At 42.5% G+C, this 15585-nt stretch overlaps 1 protein-coding gene across 1 annotated transcript in view; it reads left to right on the top strand.

Moving 5' to 3' along the window:
- The window catches only part of SLC6A2 (solute carrier family 6 member 2), a 210871-nt gene that overhangs the window by 181698 nt on the left and 13588 nt on the right, over positions 1–15585 (top strand). The window lies entirely within an intron of this gene.

Raw genomic sequence — 15585 nt, 5'->3', positions numbered from 1 at the left:
GGGGCGCCCAAGTTTTCATGAGGGCATCCTCACAGGACGGCCCCCGCAAAGTTGCAGGGAAACCCATATTATCGAAACAAGATGGGCAGCCATTTTTCATTTCGATAATACGGTCGGGGACTCCCAAATCTCAACATTTAGGTCGACCTTAGAGGTGGCCGATCTAAATGTTGACATGGTCGACCTTAGAGATGGTCGTCCCCGGTTTTCACCCATAATGGAAACCGAGGACGCCCATCTCACAAATGACCAAATCCAAGCCCTTTGGTCGTTGGAGGAGTCAGAATTCGTAGTGCACTGGTCCCCCTGACATGCAAGGGCACTGCACTGGACTTCACAAATTGCTCCCAGGTGCATAGCTCCCTTATCATGTGTGCTGAGCCCCCCAACCCCCCCCCCCCCAAAACCCACTCCCACAACTGTACACCACTCCCATAGCCCTAAGGGGTGAATGGGGCACCTACATGTGGGTACAGTGGGTTTGTGGTGGGTTTTGGAGGGCTCACATTTACCACAAATGTAACAGGTAGGGGGGGATGGGCTGAAGTGCACTGCATCCACTAAAACTGCTCCAGGGACTTGCATACTGCTGTGATGGAGCTGAGTATGACATTTGAGGCTGGCAAGAAAAAATGGACCAAGTAAAGTCGGCCAAGTGCTCATCAGAGACGCCCTTTTTTTTTTCCATTATCGTCTGAGGACGCCCATCTCTTAATCACGCCTCAGTCCCGCCTTCGCTACGGTGCCAACACCCCCCCGTGAACTTTGGTCGTCCCCGCGACGGAAGCAGTTGAGGACGTCCAAAATCGGCTTTCGATTATGCCGATTTGGGCGACCCTGAGAGAAGGACGCCTATCTCCCGATTTGTGTCGGAAGATAGGCGCCCTTCTCTTTCGAAAATAAGCCTGATTGTAACATAGCATACTATGCCATACTTTTTATTGTTGTTTCAATATTTTTACTGCTATAGTTGTCTATTGCTTGTTTGACTTATTCCGGCTGTACACCACATTGAGTGAATTCCTTTAAAAAGACAGTAAATAAATCCCAATAAATAAATACATGTGTACATTTACCCATGTAAGTGCTGGCAGGCACTAAGAACTAGTCTACAAGTACCCGCTTAACTTACTTAGCATCTTCGCTAATCTGACCATCCGACATATCCAACAGACTCCCCGGTGATGTAATTTGCATTTATTTCTATTAAAAATCTTTGCTTTAGGGCAATTTTTGAAAATCGAGAACTCTATGCCATTGTTTATGCATTGATTGAGGGTTTATGCAATGTTTTCCATATTCTCCGACTTTACTTGTCTGTCAACGGGTCAGTCCCGTTTATATTGGATAATCGAGACTGTACTGTATTTGCAAGAGGGGCACACACAGGGGTAGTACTTGGGCAGGAATCCCAGTTAGGCATATAAATTACAGAACTCCCCAACGGCGAGTTTGTACCTGAAGCCCCTGGCCTTTAATTTTTCTTTTGTTTTGTGTTATTATCTTAACTTTTTAGAATTTTTTTCAACAGCATACAACAAACATATCTTAACATCTTCACATAAAAAAACAATACTGCTATTTGAAATTATACTCTCCGCCCCTGCCTTCTCCAGTTTACCTTATGACTTAAACACTGAGTGAAGCAAAGGATTTTATCTGAAGTTGAACACAAAATGAGCCTGTCTTCTGCAGATAGCTTTAGGAAATGAAATGCGCATTTGAGCAACTCCTCAACATTTCTAGCTGGTGAATGTTATACACAAATCTTAAAGCAAGCTAACGTGTCTCATTGGATTAAGCACTATTGGCATTTTCCTTGCTGTACCTCGTCTTTTTAGAAGACTAGCCAGCTTATAATCGAACGAGAATAACGCCCAAGTTCCGACCTAAATCGGGAGATGGGCGTTCTTCTCACAAAAACAAATAAAGCGGTATAATCGAAAGCCGAACTTTGGACGCTTTCAACTGCACTCCGTCGCGGATGCGGACAAAGTTGACGGGGGCGTATCGAAGGCGTGTCGAAGGCGGAACTGGGGCGTGGTTATCGGGCGAGCAGAGATGGGCGCCCTTCGCCGATAATGGAACAGTTTTGAGCTAGAATTTAGGACACTTTTCCTGGACCCTGTTTTTTGACGAATAAGGCCCCCAAAAGTGCCCTAAATGACCAGATGACCCCCAGAGGGAGTCGGGGATGACCTCCCCTGACTCCCCCAGTGGTCACTAACCCCCTCCCACCACAACAAATGATGTTTCACAACTTTTTACTTTCACCCTCAAATGTCATACCCTCCTCCCAAGCAGCAGTATGCAGGTCCCTGGAGCAGTTGTTAGGGGGTGCAGTGGACGTCAGGCAGGTGGACCCAGGCCCATCCCCCCCCCTACCTGTTACAATTGTGCTGCTTAATGCTACTAGTCGTCCAACCCCCCCAAACCCACTGTACCCACATGTAGGTGCCCCCCTTCACCTCTTAGGGCTATAGTAATGATGTAGACTTGTGGGCAGTGGGTTTTGAGGGGGATTTGGGGGGCTCAACACCCAAGGGAAGGGTGCTATGCACCTGGGAGCTCTTTTACCTTTTATTTGGTTTTTGTAAAAGTGCCCCCTAGGGTGCCCGGTTGGTGTCCTGCCATGTGAGGGGGACCAGTGCACTATGAATCCTGGCCCCTCCCACGAACAAATGCCTTGGATTTATTCGTTTTTGAGCTGGGCGATTTCATTTTCCATTATCGCTGAAAAGCAAAAACGCCCAGCTCACACCTTGACGAATAAAACATGGGCGTCTTTTTCTTTTAAAAAATACGATCCGCCCCGCCCCTTCACGGACCCGTTCTCGGAGATAAACGCCCATGGAGATAGGCGTTTCTGTTCCATTATGCCCCTCATTGTGAGCAACCTTTGACATTTTTTTTAAATGTTGAGACTGAGCTCTTGTAAGACATTGGGTAGAGTAGCCTCAGACCAAAAGAATGCAAACCATAGCTAGATTTAATATTCTCAAACTATACTTACTTGGTCTGTGCACAGGGAATACAGATGGGTGAATTTTCTATTATAAACGGTTTGGAAATATTTCATGTGCAGTCCAAAATGTATTTGCCAGAAATATTTCTGTTGTTCATTGGCACTATGCAGTAATATTGTGCTACATGATAAGAACAGCCCGATTAGATATGCCACCTCCAGCTTCTGCTTCTCGAACTAGACCTTTACCGTCATTCAACTTGACTCAAGCAGGTGTTCCCTGGCTGAGTCCTATCCAGTTCTAATCCCTCACTTTACCCACAGTGAAACATGTGGAATCTAATCATAATATAACCTTTTATTATTATTTCAGAAATTAAAGATTATAAGGCTTCAGCTGAGATTAGAATAACTGATTCAAATGCAGTAATTGTTCATAGCATAGATGTCTGTGTTAAACACAATATGATAGCGTGACTTGGCAAGGAGGCATGGAACCCTCCGAAAACACACCACAGGGCAGTGTAAGGTCAAAAAAGGAAAACGTTATTGCTATGTACAAGGGAAATAAACAAGTCTGTTTTCTCCCATGAAGAGTACTGAACCTGTGAGAAAACAGGTCAAAAAAGGAAAATGTTATTGCTATGTAGTAACGGTTTCCTTTTTTGACCTTACATTGCCCTGTGGTGTGTTTTCGGAGGGTTCCATGCCTCCTTGCCAAGTCACGCTATCATATTGCATTTAACACAGACATCTATGCTATGAACAATTACTGCATTTGAATTAGTTATTCTAAGCTCAGCTGAAGACTCATTGTCAATAGCCCTTATATGGTGTGAAGCCCCACCCAGCACATCCCAGGATGCACTGGGCAGAACTGGGCACCGCCATTTTCGAAGCAGCTCCGATGGAAGACAAGGGAGACCACGTCCCTTCTCCAACAAAGGTACGGAGTGGGGAAGGGCCACTAAGACCACCTGGTCGGAGGGGGTGGGGATTGACTCGCGATCCACTGGGCCACCAGAGATTTATTCATGTGAGGCAATACCAGGGGGGTTAGAGGGACACCAACAGGATCTCCAGCCCCTCTTGAACCTGTGTCAGGGGGGTCAGGGTACCAGGGGGATTGATTCGCAGCCCACTGGGTCACCAGGGCTCTATTTGAGGGGACTCTAGGTGAGTAAGAAGGGCTGGAGACCCCTTGATCTCCAGCCCCCCCCCCCCCGAAGTTGTGTCGGTTGAACTGGAGGTCTGCTGGCCCTCCAGCACCCTGTGTCGCTTGGCTCAGGGTGGGGGTGCTTGGAGTCTGGTGGTCCCATGGACCTCCAGCCCCTGTGTTTGACAGGTCTGGGCTTTTGACAGCCTAAACCTGTCAGACAAGTGCGGGAGGATATAGAGCTGTCAAGCAAGTGCGGGAGGATTGTGGCTGAATGCATGTTGAGGCACAATCCTCCCACACATTTACTCTATGATCAGAGAGAATAGCATGCTTAAATTTGCATGCTATTATCTCTAATCATTGGGGTGGTAAAGCCCCCGTGCTGTTCCAGTGCTATTTTTAGAGTGCTGGAACAGCGCAGGGCTTTCGATCATCTGCCCATGAAAAAGATAAACATGACACTGAAGAAAACTAAATCAGGCCCCTATCACCCCAACCAAGCCTGAAACCATATAGTCTAACACTTAAAAATTAAGTCACATGACAAAACATGTTCTCTCTAAAGAACCCACAATTTAGAAACTCATCCTAACTGTTTACAGAAATTAGGAATGCTAGCAAATTGGGCAATAGTATAATAATGGGTAATTTCAATTGCCTTGAGTCCAAAACCAGGTAAGAGTGGTGATATAACCAAAAAAAAAAAAAAAAAAACCCTGAATAATCCACCTTTTTCTACTGTAATGCAGAAATATAAAAAAAAAAAAAAATTAAACAACAATTGTGGAGAAAAAAGACATCAGACAACAAGAAGTCATGCCAGAGCAACTAATAATAGTCCAAATAGGCATGTTCCTACATAATCACAGGTTAGAAAAAAACAGTTTTTCAGCATTACAATAGGTTAATATTCAAGTTACCTGCTTCATTTCTTTTAAGATGTAAATAAATATGTGGATAAAAGTGAGTCCGTTGATGTAGTGTATCTAGATTTTCAGAAAGCTTTTGACAAAATTCCTCACGAGAGACTCCTAAGAAAATTAAAGAGTGAATAGGAGGCATTGTTCTGCTGTGGATTAGGAATTGGTTATTGGACAGAAAATAGAGGGTAGGGCTAAATGGCCATTTTCTCATTGGAGGAGGGTGAGTAGTGGAGAACCGCAAGGATCTTTAGTGGGACCGGTGCTTTTTAACATATTTATAAATGATCTGGAAATTGAAATGACAAGTGAGGTAATTAAATTTGCAGAGGACACAAAACTATTCAAAATGGTTAAAACACATGCAGACTGTGTATAATTGCAGGAAGACGTTAGGAAATTGGAAGATTGGGAATCCAAATAACAGATGACATTTAATTTGGCCAAATGCAAAGCGATGCACATTGGGAAGAATAATCTGAATCTGAATCATAGCTACCTGATGCTAGGGCCCACCTTGGGAATCAGCACCCAAGAATAAGTTCTAGGTGTCATTGTAGACAATATGCTGAAATCTTCTGCCCAGTGTGTGGCGGTGGCCAAAAAAACAAGCAAGATGCTAGAAATTATAGAGAAAGGGATGGTAAATAAGACCAGAAATACTATAATGCCTCTGTATTGTTCCATGGTGCGACCACACTTTGAATATTGTATTCAATTCTGGTCACTGTATCCCAAAAAAGATATAGCAGAATTAGAAAAGGTTCAAAGAGGAGCGATTAAAATGATAAAGAGGGTGAAGCTCCTCTCATATGAGGAAAGGCTAAAGAGGTTAGAGCCCTTCAGCTTGGAAAAGAGACAGCAAAGGGGAGATATGATTAAGGTCTTCAAAATTTTGAGTGGTGTAGAATAAGTAAAAGTGAAATGATATTTCACTCTTTCAAAAAGTACAAAGACTAGGGGACACTCAATGAAGTTACATAGAAATACTTCTAAAACAAATAGAAGGAAATATTTTTTTACTCAACAAATAGTGAAGCTCTGGAACTCATTTCTGGAGGATGTGTTAACAGTGGTTAGCGTATCTGGGTTTAAAAAGCTTTGGACAAGTTCCTGGAGGAAAAGTCCATAGCCTGCTATTGAGACAGACATGGGGAAGCCACTGCCACTCTGGGATTGGTAGCATGGAATGTTGCTACTATTTGAGTTTCTGCCAGCTACTTGCGACCTGGATTGGCCACTGCTGAAAACAATATACTGGGCTAGATGGACCAATGGTCTGACTCAGTATGACTATTCTTATGATCTTATGTGGAACATTTTAAAGAATGCAAAAGGTCACAAATTTTATAATATTTACTGTGACATATGTATATAGTATCTACCTACCATTCTGGGTGGTTTACACCCAACATCAGAAAAAAATAAAATCAGGACATATATAATGCAGGAAAAAATAAAATCAGGACATATACATTACAATACAGCCAGATCTATGTTAGCCATAACAAATTATGAGGATGTCAAGAAATCATATACCAGTTCAGATAATAAACTTTTAAATTTATTTCCAAATCCCATCAAGTTGGTTTCAAGATGAAGCTTGAAAGATAAGGTATTCAGGCCTGCTTTTAGACAATATTTTTATGGTGCTGCTTGTTGCAACAGTGGAGCACAGGCATGCACAGACTTGAACAGAAGGCTCATGAGTAAAATCCATTGTTTCACTGCTAGCAAAGGCTTACATGCTGAAAAACATAGCCCTTCAACAAATCTTATTCAAAAATGGGAAAGCTGTAGAACTAGAGCACACAAAATGAAATTGCAAGGAACTATACTTAAGAGCAATACTTTCCCAGAAAAGGTGGTGGAGGCCTGGAATGCCCTCCTGGTGAAGCAGGGGCGTAGCCAGAAACCCAATTTTGGGTGGGCCTGGGCCCAAGATAGGTGGGCAGAAGAACTCCGCCCTGTCCCACAAGTGAATTGGTCTCTCCCTCTCTCGCCTGCATGCCATATGGTCTCTCAAACATCCCCCTCCCCCCATACCTTTTAAATAGCAGATTTTCACTGGCAGCAAGCAGCAAATAATACACACTGCTCATGTTGGATCCACAGCCTTCCCTCTGATGCAACTTCCTGTTTCCGTATAGGCAGGAATACATCAAAGGGAAGGCTGGTATGCAGGAAGGACAGGAATTTTCGGCTGGTGGGGCTTGGGAATCCCTTCCAGACACTTCATAAGTGTGCTGCTACTAGGTGGGCCTGAGCCCAAAGTAGGTGGGCCTGGGCCCACCCAAGCCCACCGTTGGCTACGCCACTGTGGTGAAGGTGGTAGGGACAAAAGCAGTAACAGAATTCAGAAGGGTATGGGATAAACACAGAGGAATATTCAGAGACTACAGCAGTAAATTGATGTTTTGAAGGTTTTTATGCCTATGAGGAGCCCTATTTGAAGTCTGTGACAATGGTTAAGGTTCCTGGCTAGGGTCTGATGCTTTTCCTTCCATCTCCTACGTGAAGCTTGCAATAGCACTGGGACAGATGCATTTTGAAGTTTCATGATTGATTTTTTTCATAGTGGATTTGTGTTGTGTTTGACTATATTGTGAAACCACAGTTTCATTTTTTTGTTTTGGAAGATAAACACAGAGGATCTCTGTATAGCAAGAGGAGGGAATCAAAATGAAAGGTAATGACCTACATCTGCCAAAAAACACATAGAGGGGGGTGTAACCTGCACAGAGCAACCGATACAATTCTAACTATTTTATTGGACAAACTAGATGGACCATACTGGTCTATATTTGCAGTCTTTTAGGGGAGATGTTTCAGTGTGGACTACTGTTAAGATGTGTTATTTTACCACAAGTCGTGCTCTTTTAGTACATGTCTCATTGCATAAAATGGGGCCCTGTGCTAAAATAGCATGAGTTGTGGTAAAATGATAAGATAGCAAAAAAGAGGGTAAAACAGCATACAAACACAAACAATAGCAAAAAGAAGCACAGCTGGGCCTTCAGGATTGAGAAAGAGTCTTTTAATTCTGAAAGAAGACCCGACACGGGCCATGTTTCGGCGTAAAAATGCCTGCCTCAGGGGTCCAGATGTTCTTACAGATAGAATGTAACAAGATTGGAAAAGCCAACCAGTTAGGGTATATTGTCCAAGGCGAAATAGTTATCAATGCTATCGTGCAGAATGCCATCGATAAAATGACCCATCTTAATTGTAGCCCATGTTTACTGTATAAAAACGATGAGTTACCACAATCTTTGCTAGCTGTAAGGCTCAAATAGTAGCTGCAGGCAACCCAAGATATAATGAATGATAGACCCTTTCCAATGAAGTTTCTGACTGACCTACAGAACATAGAAAAAGGAGCTACTATTAGGCCATCATAAATATTTTAATTAATAATATGCCAAGTGCATCATCTTCCAATCCCTGCTCACTGATCCACATCCTCTTCATGGAGAAATCTTAGTTCAGTGCAGGTTCAATGGAAACTCTTCCTATTTTTAATTTTCCCTACAGTTGATGTACAATTCTACCATTTTTTCGTAGGCCAAGAGAATGTTATCTGTTCCACTCAATTTAAAAACTAGAACTAGGAAGAGCCAAATGTATAGACCTGATTTCTTTGTCAGAGGTAGAATCAATACTATCTTATTGTATCTTATGGGTAGGATATGATCTCTTCCCCTTATTTCTATGCATTAGGTGGAGCTTATTCTTAGGAAGACAGGTGATTGCTAGCTGATGGCTCATGTTTGCAAGAGATTAACCCTGGGCACTCTGACAAATTTTGTCCCATCTGCTTCCAAAATTCAGTTCATGTATTTTGTCACTTCTTCATTTTTATCAAGTTCAGGGAACAAAAAAAAAACCTTATTATTTTGCTTTGATGATTTTCCAGAACCATCCTGATGCTCCATAATATCTTTGATTGATTTCCTTAGCATTGAATATCCAGGGTCAGCGCCAATCATGGCACTAAGGCGGGCTGCCTCCCACTGGCTGAATATCGGCCTCTGGGTGTTCTGGCCTCAGTAGTGCTGATAGTGATCCCAATGTCAGATCATGCTATATCTTAAAGGTGATATCCTAATTCTCCTGCCTACCCCCTCCAATCCCCCCAGTAAAGATCTCCCCTGATCAGAGGCTCCCCACCAACAAACTTAATAGGCACCCTATTGCACCCTCCCCCCAAATAGACCCCCCACACACACAACTTCTCCCTCCTCAAAGTGACCCACAGGAAAGTAGCTTGGGTGCTTTTACTTTGCTCACAGGGACTACAGGGGGTTTTGGCTAGGAGGATGGTGGCATGTTATAAGATCGTTTAGCTCCTTTTAATAAGACTTGCTTTGACAGGTATCTCAGCAGGGTAATGCTCCTGTGGAAAATTAGCTACATTTCTTGAGACGCACCTAACTTTCCTAATGTAGTTCTGTATGTAAAGATTTTTGTGAGCTATTCTTCTCATGTATATTACAATGAACTGTATTAATTTGCATGCAATGAAGATCATTAACATGCCATAAGAACATAAGAATCACTATACTGATCAGACCACAGGTCCATTAAACCCAGTATCCTATTTCCAACAGTGGCCAATCCAAGTCATAAGTGCCAGGCAGGATCCCAAAATTGGCTAAACCCATGCTCTCTACCCCCAGAGAAGCAGTGGCTTTCCCCAGCTCTCCTTTGTCCAGGAACTTGTCACAACGTTTTTTTTTTAATCAGCTAACCTAACTGCTTTTGCTATATCTTCCTCAATGAATTACAAAGCTTAACAATGTGTTGAGTGAAAAACTATGTAACTTCATGACAATGAGGCTCATTTTCAAAGCAACTAGAATTGAACATATGTATGAATTCACTATGGAGTGATATGATATTCTTTGTTTTATTCTCTATTCTTTTTCTAAGAATCCCAAAACTTTTGTTTGTGTGTGTGGAGTTTTTTCATCACCACATCACACTGACCTGAAAGTCTCATGAAGATGCCTAGATCATTTTCTGGAGTGTTGATTCCTTATGCGGATCCTAGCATTGTGTAGCTATAATTTGGGTTATTCTTCCCTATGTGCATCAGTATAAACTTGCTCACATTAATTTGCATCTGCCATTTTGATATTGATTCTCCCAGTCGCACAAGGTCCTCTGCAGTTTCTCACAATCTGCATGTGATTAAGGGAGGGAATTCATCAACTGGTGCTATGGCCTTAATGCACATTAAAGGAATCATCACAAGCTAAAAGCCCATTCTGTACCTATGGGATTTTAGCATTTAATGCATACTAATTCCCTTACACTACTTAATGAATTCCTACCCTTAATAACTTCTAATAATTTGGAGTCACCTGCAAATTTGATGGCTTCACTCATTGCTCCCATTTCCAGATAAATGTTTATAAATGTTAAAAACCACAGGTTCCAGAACTCTGAGGTACTCCAATATTTACTTTTCTCCACTGAAAAAAAATGGCCATTGAACCTGGACTTTTTTGAGTACTGTCTATTGACAGCACTGGATGGCCACACCACAAATGTGTATTTTGGATGACATCACTGGTGTTATTGATGGCACCCCTTACTTGGGCTTATTTCTGTGTAAGGCTGTGCTTATAGTTAGGCACTGTATTTTGATGTAGTGGATCTCTCCCATCCCTCCTACTTTGCTGCAATGGAAGAATCTTATATTTGAACCCTTACTATGGAGCGTTTTACAGTGGAGGAGGGGGTTTGTGAAAGGCCAAAACATTTGTTACTCTTTTTGGACTCTATACTTAGACTTTTCAATTTAGGGTTTGTTCTGCTTTTCTTAATACTTTGAACATATAGTTTAAGTACTACTTCCAATTTGTTGTTTAATGGGAGTATCTGAATTGTTCTCTAGTGGGGTGGAGGAGGAGGTATGAGGGCACTTTTGAAAAGATTATTACTCCACTGATTCTTGATTATACTTCTGGGTTTGTATTTTCTGTTGCAATTGTATTCTTTGAATGTGTGTGATGACAATAAACTTATTTGGCATAACCTTACTCTCTTTTTTTTTCTATCTTTTAACCTGTTCCCAATCTACAGTAGAAAAGATACAAGCTTCCACCCACAGTATTTCAACTTGTACTATTTGTAACAAAGTCATTTTTCTGTTGCTCTCCCTCTTTTAAATATGTCTTCCCCAGTAATACGCAAACAAGCCAATTTTCAGCTAAGGCTGAGTGTAATCTGTTGCTAGGTAATATCATTCAGAATCTACCAGCAGTGGCTGCAGGAGGGAACTCTCTTCCCTTTTGCTTGCCAAGACTGAAGACCCATGTGAATCATAGGTTTGAGATTCCAGAGGTGGTAAAGCCTAGGTCACTGGGTGAGGGAGAGAGAGAGGGGAAGGCAGCCCAAACTTTTTATATTGAGCTATGGGAAGCAGGACTTTGCAGTAAGGATGATTTTACTGTATCAGGCTTTCAACATGAGAGAGGGGACGTAACTTAGGAGAGGGTGCATGGACAACACCTAGATTTAAGCCAACAGTGCCTGTATCTATATTTTGCTATTTAAGGGTTCCTTTATTAAGCTGCAGCAAAACGTGGCCTTAGCGTGCCATTGCGTGTGTTTTTCCCCATGCACTAAGGCCCTTCTTACCACAACAGTAAAAATAGCCTTTCTATAACTCAATAACTTTCTAAACCTCGTACTAACAGATATAAAATGGACAGACATACCATGGTCAGACCACTACAAATTAAACCTATCCCTAAAATGGAGAAAAAAAGGCCTACACCATAATCAAGAATGCTCAACCTATATCACGAGAGGACAAATTGGCCCTGCAATATTTTGGCAACAAATCTAGAAGAACGAATGGACAGCACAACCAAACTCGAAACACTATCTCCTAGAATGGGACAACAGATGCAAAAGCATATTAGACAACATAGCACCACTACAAACTAGAACCTCAAGAAGACAAAACTCAATACCATGGTTTAATGAAGATCTGAAAAAACTAAAAACACAAGTCAGGAGGCTTAAATGGGTATGGAATAAAAAGAAAGATGAATCAACATTCAACGTATGGAAACAAATGCAAAGAAAATACAAATATGCAATTAGACAAACCAAAAGATCATACTACAAAACTAAAATAGGGCTAGACTACAAAGACACGCACAAACTTTTCCAACTTGTGAACAAATTACTAGATACCACACTGGTTACTACAACCAACACAGACACCCCATCAGCAGACAACCTTGCTAAATACGTCAATGAGAAAATTGTAAAGCTACGACTCACGATACCACTTAATGCAATTGACTACAAAAAAATCATTGTCTAGACCCAAACCCCGATGAATATCCAGCAGACCAAATCTGGACAAACTTCACCATACTTACTGACGAGACCATCACCCAAGCGATCAACAGATTCGCCAAGTCCCACTGCAAACTCGACATTTGCCCCAATAATTTAACAAAATCCGCCCCTCAACGATTCATAACAGACCTCATGAAGCACCTGAACTGTATGTTACAACATGGACTCTTCCCTAAGGATAAAGGAAATATTTTACTTACCCCAATACCTAAGGACTCAAAGAAAAAAACAAGTGATATAACCAATTACCACCCGGTAGCATCTATCCCCCTGGCAACCAAACTAATGGAAAGTATGGTAACCAAACAGCTAACCGACTACCTAAACAAATTCTCAATACTACACGAATCTCAATCAGGATTTTGATCCAACCACAGTACCGAAACAGTACTGATCACTCTGCTAACCAAATTCAAACAAGCAATTGCATCTTGCAACAGTGTACTTCTCCTACAAATTGACATGTCCAGCGCGTTCGATATGGTTAGCCATAAAATATTATTAAACATCCTAGAATACTTCAGGATTGGAGGAAATGTTCTTAGCTGGTTCAAAAGCTTCCTAACTGCAAGAACATACCAAGTAATATCTAACTCGAAGACATCAGAACCATGGAAACCAGAATGCGGAGTACCCCAAGGATCACCACTCTCACCGACCCTTTTCAACCTAATGATGATACCTTTGGCCAAATTGTTATCCAACCAAGGCCTCAATCCATACATCTACGCAGATGATGTCACAATCTACATCCCATTTAAACATGATCTAAAAGAAATCACTAGTGAAATCAATCACAACCTCCAAATCATGAACTCATGGGTGGATGCATTTCAACTAAAACTTAACGCAGAAAAAACACGTCTCATTCTCTCATCACAACACAACTCAAGCAAACCCGCCACTATAAACACCCCAAACTATACCCTTCCTATTTCAGATAGCCTGAAAATACTTGGAGTCACAATTGACCGAAGTCTAACACTAGAAAGCCATGCGAAAAATACAACAAAGAAAATGTTCCAATCAATGTGGAAACGCAAAAGAGTAAAACTGTTCTTTGCAAGGGAAATATTTTGCAGCCTGGTACAATCAATGGTGCTAAGTCACCTAGATTACTGTAATGCAATCTATGCCGGATGTAAAGAACAAATCATCAAGAAGCTCCAAACAGCCCAAAATACAGCAGCCAGACTCATATTTGGAAAAACAAAATACGAAAGTGCCAAACCCCTAAGAGAAAAACTACACTGGCTCCCACTTAAAGAAAGTACTATGTTCAAAATCTGCACTCTGATTCATAAAATCATTTATGGAGAAGCCCCGGGCTACATGTCAGACCTCATAGACTTACTACCCAGAAACACTAAAAGATCAGCACGCACATTCCTGAACCTCTATTACCCCAGCTGCAAAGGACTAAAATTATTATTATTATTATTAGCATTTGTATAGCGCTACCAGATGCACACAGCGCTGAACACAAATTAACATATGCATCCAGCTTCTCCTACATAAGCACGCAACTATGGAATGCATTACCATGCGCCGTGAAAAAAATACCTGACAACTAACTTTCGGAGATCACAAGGCATACCATAACGATCCATCCTAACTACCAGACAATGGAATTCAAGCCTCAACTGGATAAAACCTATCACTCTATACTCGACTACCAAGGCCTACTCTACCACGAATGAACTTTACCGCATTACTGCCCTATCTCTTATTCCGAATCTGAACTCCTTATATTTGACTGCTTAATCCACTATCCTGCTTATTTTCGAACGAGAAGACCGGCCATCTTCTGACACAAATTGGGAGATGGCCGACCATCTCCTGAAGCCGGTGAAATTGGTATAATCGAAAGCCGATTTTCGCCGGCTTCAACTGCTTTCCATCGCAGGGCCAGCCAAAGTTCAAGGGGGCATTTCGGCAGGGTATGGAAGGCAGGATGGGGGCTTGGTTACGAGATGGCCAGCTTCTGCCGATAATGGAAAAAAGAAGGCCGGCTCTGACGAGCACTTCGCTGGCTTCACTTGGTCCATTTATTTTTAGGACCAAGACTCAAAAAAGTGTCCCAACTGAGCAGATGACCACCGGAGGGAATCGGGGATCACCTCCCCTTACTCCCCCAGTGGTCACCAACCCCCTCCCAGCCAAAAAAAAAAAAACTAAAAATCATTTTTTTTGCCAGCCTCTATGCCAGCCTCAAATGTCATACCCAGCTCCATGACAGCAGTATACAGGTCCCTGGAGCAGTTTTTAGTAGGTGCAGTGCACGTCAGGCAGGTGGACCCAGACCCACCCCTCCCCACCTGTTACACTTGTGGTGGTAAATGGGAGCCCTCCAAACCCCCCCCCCCAAAACCCACTGTACTCACATGTAGGTGCCCCCCTTCACCCCTTAGGGCTATGGTAGGGTTGTACAGTTGTGGGTAGTGGGTTTTGGGGGGATTTGGGGGGGCTTAGCACACAAGGTAAGTGAGGTATGCACCTGGGAGCAATTTGTGAAGTCCACTGCTGTGCCCCCTAGGGTTGGTGTCCTTGCATGTGCGGGGGACCAGTGCACTACAAATGCTGGCTCCTCCCACGACCAAATGCCTTAGATTTGGCCGGGTTTGAGATGGCCGCCATTAGTTTCCATTATTGGCAAAAACCAATGGTGGCCATCTCTAACGCCGGCCATCTCTAACGCCGGCCCAAATGTTGAGATTTGGCCGGCCCCGACCGTATTATCGAAACAAAAGATGGCTGGCCTTCTTCGATTATACAGTCGGGTATGCCGCTTTCCAGGGCCGGCCTTAGAGATGGCCGCCCATATAGACGACCGGCCCCGTTCGATTATACCCCTCTATGTCAATCAAGATCTTTAATGTAATACCACCTGTATCTCTCACTCCAGAAATGGCGATTACCATGACGGAACAATGTAAGCCACATTGAGCCTGCAAATAGGTGGGAAAATGTGGGATACAAATGCAATAAATAAATAAATATATTAATGGTCATGTACTAATGTTGTCATGGATCTTACAGAAAAAGTGCCTTTATTGTAGGCATTAGCATTTATTTTGATTTTGCTCACACCTCTTTGAGTAGTAGCTCAAGGTGAGTTATATTTAGGTACACTGGGTATTTCCCTATCCCTGGAGAGC

The sequence above is a fragment of the Microcaecilia unicolor genome, chromosome 5, assembly GCF_901765095.1.
Source record: "Microcaecilia unicolor chromosome 5, aMicUni1.1, whole genome shotgun sequence".
In the NCBI taxonomy this organism is placed as follows: domain Eukaryota; kingdom Metazoa; phylum Chordata; class Amphibia; order Gymnophiona; family Siphonopidae; genus Microcaecilia; species Microcaecilia unicolor.
Note: the sequence above shows the minus strand (reverse complement) of the source record. Positions and strands in the feature narration are given on the sequence as shown.